The following is a 4,642-nucleotide window of genomic DNA, read 5'->3' as shown; positions in this document are numbered from 1 at the left end:
AACCCTTTCCTCCCCAACTTGCTTCTTGATCATGATGTTTGTGCAGGAATAGAAACCCTGACTAAGACAGTGTCATAAGGCAAAAACTGGGGAAACAACCTTTAAGTGTCTAGATTTTGAAGAATCAGTAACGCAAGGGAAACTCAGATAGTTTCAACATATGACGTTGAATCCCAGCTCCCCTCTTTTATTCTAACTAAAGGATGCAGGGGATGGTGTTTCATTAGAATATGAATTAAAAATAAAAAAATTCAGGCCCGTGGCGCAGGATGAGACAGGGACTGGCAACGGCGTTGTGGGCCATGGGGCCGTGGCCAGGTTAGGGTGTGGCGATGTCGGGCTATGTGTGGCAGCAGAGCGCGCCCCCACTGTCACGGACAGAGAGCCTTGTGGTTCCTGACGATTTTGGCTATGGAAAGGGGAAATATACTAAACAAGGTCTGTCGGGAGCCCATGAGACACACTTTGGAGGTGACAAACTTGAAGACCTTGAAGAGCCCAATCCATTCTCCTTCAAAGAGTATTTGAAAACCAAGAACCTCAGCCTGTCAAAAGAAGACACATCCACCAGCCGCAAGGCACCCACTGGGACTAGAGCACAGCTCCCCTGCCTCCCAGCCCATGGGATATGGCCTGGAATATCAGCAGCCATTTTTTGAAGACCCAACAAGAGCCAGCAACCTAGAGGAGGGTGAAGATGGATGGAATAGAACCTACCTGCCATCTGTCCTGGGTCAGACTCATTCCTCTAGAGCCGCACAGAACTTGTCATCCTGTGGCATCTACCTTTCCTTTTTCTCCAACGTGTCAGAGCTAGCAGGTCCCGAGTCTTTGCCCCCATGGAGATGCTGAGCGACACTGACTGCAGGACCTCCCCAGCATCTCCAGCTGGGAGTCCTAATGCAGACTTTGCAGCTCATGAAGAATCCCAAGGGGACAGACACCTGCGGATGTTGCGGATAAGTTATGGAGCACTGAAAGATGAAAACTCTAAACTCAGAAGAAAGCCAAATGAGGTTCAGAGCTTCTCTGAAACTCAAACAGAAATGGTGAGGACGCTCGAATGGAAGTTGGAGGCGAAGATGATCAAGGAGGAGAGGGACTTCCATGACCTCCAGTCAGCAGTCCAGCAAGTGGAACAGAACCTCGAACTGATGACCAAACGGGCTGTAAGAGCAGAAAATCATGTCTTGAAGCTGAAACAGGAAATAAATTTGCTTCAGGCACAGCTCTCAAACTTGAGGCGAGAAAATGCAGCCCTGCAGTCAGGCCAGGGTGCTAGTCTTACGGTGGTGAAGCAGAACACCGATGTGGCCTTGCAGAACCTCCGTGTTGTCATGCACAGGGCACTGGCATCCATAGAGCAGCTGGTGCCTGGAGCAGAGACACTGAGCCTTGTTGCTGAACTCCTCAAGTCGATCGACAGAATTACTGAAGTTCAAGCTGAGGCGGACTCTCGAGAAGCTCTACCTGCCACCGGTCCCGTCACCTCTGCAGTCCTCACCAAAGCATTTCACAGCCTAAGCATGTGACTGGCCACCTGCAGTACGGGGCTCCTTCCCACCAGTTGCACCTAACAGTTTGCATGAAGTCCCACTGTTCGATAGACTCACTGATTTACTGGAAGACATTTTTATAAAGCCACTAAAGCTGAAACGACAGTTTTGTAAGAAGCTTCCTTCACTGTCCTCATTTTTATAAAGCCACTAAAGCTGAAACGACAGTTTTGTAAGAAGCTTCCTTCACTGTCCTCTGAAATTTAGCTCTAGGATGAGGTCAGGTTCAGCCTCAGTCTTATCAAGGGGACACTAAGTGAGCCAGTGTGTAAGTGAGCAGCCTGTACAGAGACGCGTGCCTCACTGAGGCAGCACCACTTGGTGGGTGCTGCTGTCCTCCCACCAGGACCATAGGACCCAGGTCACACCCTGTGCACATTGCAAAGCTTCATACGCTCGCTACCGTGTGCTGCCGTCGGTTTCGATGCACATTAATGTGTCTGTGTACCTTTTGCATAGTGCAGTTCAGACTGGAATTAAAGCACACACCCACGGGGCGGGGGCGGCGCTTAGCACCAGCTCTTTGGGCTGGACGGCTGCGTTTTGAAGGACAAGAAAGACACAAGCAGCAACTTATGCTGTGCTGAGAGGTCAAGCCTTGGGAGCCACTTTCCTATAGATTTTTTTTTTAATTTTCCTTTTCCCCTTCTGTTGAGATTGACAGCTTTCTTATCTAAATAAATCCTGAAGATCATTTAAAAAATAAAAATAAATAAAAATAAACATTTTCAATTTATGTCTTATTAACATGGGTAAATATTTTTCACCTTCCTTCTGGACATGGGCAGTATTCAGAGCCTGGTTTGTATGTGCTTATTAGGTGCCATGGTTTGAGCATAGCCTTGTCAAACAATATCCTTTGGCTTTGGGAAATGCATTTTCCAGCTGGCTGGTATTGATTTCACAGCTGTGCAAATGCATCTGTAAGAGTGCAGATAATTCTATTCAAAACAAGGTGACAGTTAACATGTCCCCAAGTGCCGAGCAGTCAGCTGCAGACAGCTAGCTCATGGCAGGGGACCTCAAATCACTTTTTATCAAAACTACATAAATAGTTCTCAGTGGCATCTTTTAGACACCTCCGGAGAAATAGTTGCCCTCAATTTTCTTCTGAAAGGCAGAAGGCCAAACAGCCTGCTGCCAACTGTACTTTAGAGTCTCTTCTTATTCATTATCAAAACTCACCCTTTAATTTAAAAGGGGTGGGGAAGACAGAAAGAAAATATGTCAAAATAGGGGCATTAAATAAGTCTACAGAGAAACAGGAACGTATTCTGTATGTTTGTGTAATTAAGAAAAATCTCCACAGAATGACTGTTGGCAAGCCACAGTGAAAAGCAGCCCAGGGAAGACGAATAACACCAGAATAAAGAGTCAGCGTGAGGACCAGTCCCACAGGCCAGGAGACAGGAGGGGCAGTCAGAGAAAGAAAATTTCATGTAAGTAATTTTAGAATAAATTTAGAATAACTTTTTTTTTTTTNNNNTTTTTTTTTTTTTTTTTTTTTTTTTTGGTTTTTCGAGACAGGGTTTCTCTGTATAGCTCTGGCTGTCCTGGAACTCACTTTGTAGACCAGGCTGGCCTCGAACTCAGAAATCCGCCTGCCTCTGCCTCCCGAGTGCTGGGACTAAAGGCGTGCGCCACCACGCCCGGCTTAGAATAACTTTTTAGGAAGTAGGAAAAACCATAGTTTGTCAAGCCTTCTAATTCATTCTTTCTTTTACACTTTTTTTCTTTCTTCTTTTGTAATGGAAAGCAGAAAGAGGGGATATAGTCAGTGTGACCACACGGGGGGGAAAAAAGGAGACATCTTAATCAGAAGCTAAAAGTCCAGCCAAGGTGTGGTCTCCTGCCTTGTACGGTCTCCACACCAAGTCTTCCCTGCAAAGTCATTCGACAAGTTGTAACCCCTTCTCCAGGAGACAAGATCCTCCTCTGGCCAACTCCAGGCTTCAGTCGTTTCTTCTCCCATCAGGAGATTCCCATAGCCCTGCTGGCCTCCAGGGTCCTATGGAACCAAGGTCTGATTTTGCACTTCTGATTCTCCTGCCTCTACCTCCTGATGCTAAGATTCTGGGTTGCATTGCACTGCTCTTTGTTCGTGGTCTTAGGCACATCATCCAGAGCTTCATGCATGTGAGGCAAGCTCTCTGCCAATGAAGCCACATTCTTGGCCACTTTACCTCTTCATTCTAAACAAATAAAATAAATACAATACAATAATAAAATAAAATAAAATGTTGCGAAAGAGATAAATCAGATAGAACTAAAAGATGAAGGGGGAGCTTGGAGAAACGTTGGTGTCAATGTTGAGAATGGATTTAGAAGGGCTGGAGATCTAGAGGTCACGGTCAGAGTAGATGGCTACTATATGCAATAAGACAGATAACTAGAAACACCATCTAACCAAGCAAGCAAGCTGAGGTAAAGTAGCGAGGATCCCCACCTAACCATCGTGTTGCGTACCATCATGTAGTTTGCTTGTTTCGGTTCAAGAGTAGCTTACAAAGCTACAGAGCTGCTTCCGTCTAGGCAAGACACTTTCCACAGCGTTTCTAAGAGAATGAGTGCCTCGAATCCTTGTTAACAGACTTGAGAACTTCAGTCTCAGCCCTAAGCACTGGTTTCCTTCCAGTCATGAGACTTGCTTGACAGCCACTGGACTACCGCGCCATCTAGGTGGAAAGTACTTACTAGGCTTGCCTGCTGCTCACCCAAGGTGCCCCGAAGAGCCTCCGAGAAGCTCTCTCTACTCCTGTGGTAATACCAGCTGTCTTTAGATTCCTTTTTTCACGGATGAAACTACCACTCTGCTGCCTGGGAAGCAGGGAACCCTTGCACTGTCTGGAAGATTGGCATGCTGGGAGAGGGAGGGGCCAATGGTCTCCATGGGACTGTCCCCTCATTCTCCTGTCCTCAGCCAGCCTGGGTTGTAGCTGAATGGGGAGTCTCTCCAGAATCCCTGGGCTTCTTGTTTGTTTGTTTGTTTCTGTGTCTTCTCATCAGGGCATCTGGGACGGATTTCCTTCCATGAGCAACCACAACCTACCTGGACACTCTCTCTCTCTCTCTCTCTCTCTCTCTCT

General features: G+C 46.7%; 1 pseudogene; it reads left to right on the top strand.

The window, feature by feature from the left end:
* Window positions 1–332: 332 nt before the first annotated feature.
* LOC110283912 lies at window positions 333–1,532 on the top strand (annotated as a pseudogene).
* The last annotated feature ends 3,110 nt before the right edge of the window (window positions 1,533–4,642 follow it).

This window comes from Mus caroli, chromosome 17 (assembly GCF_900094665.2).
Source record: "Mus caroli chromosome 17, CAROLI_EIJ_v1.1, whole genome shotgun sequence".
In the NCBI taxonomy this organism is placed as follows: domain Eukaryota; kingdom Metazoa; phylum Chordata; class Mammalia; order Rodentia; family Muridae; genus Mus; species Mus caroli.
This window is presented reverse-complemented; position numbering and strand designations above follow the sequence as displayed.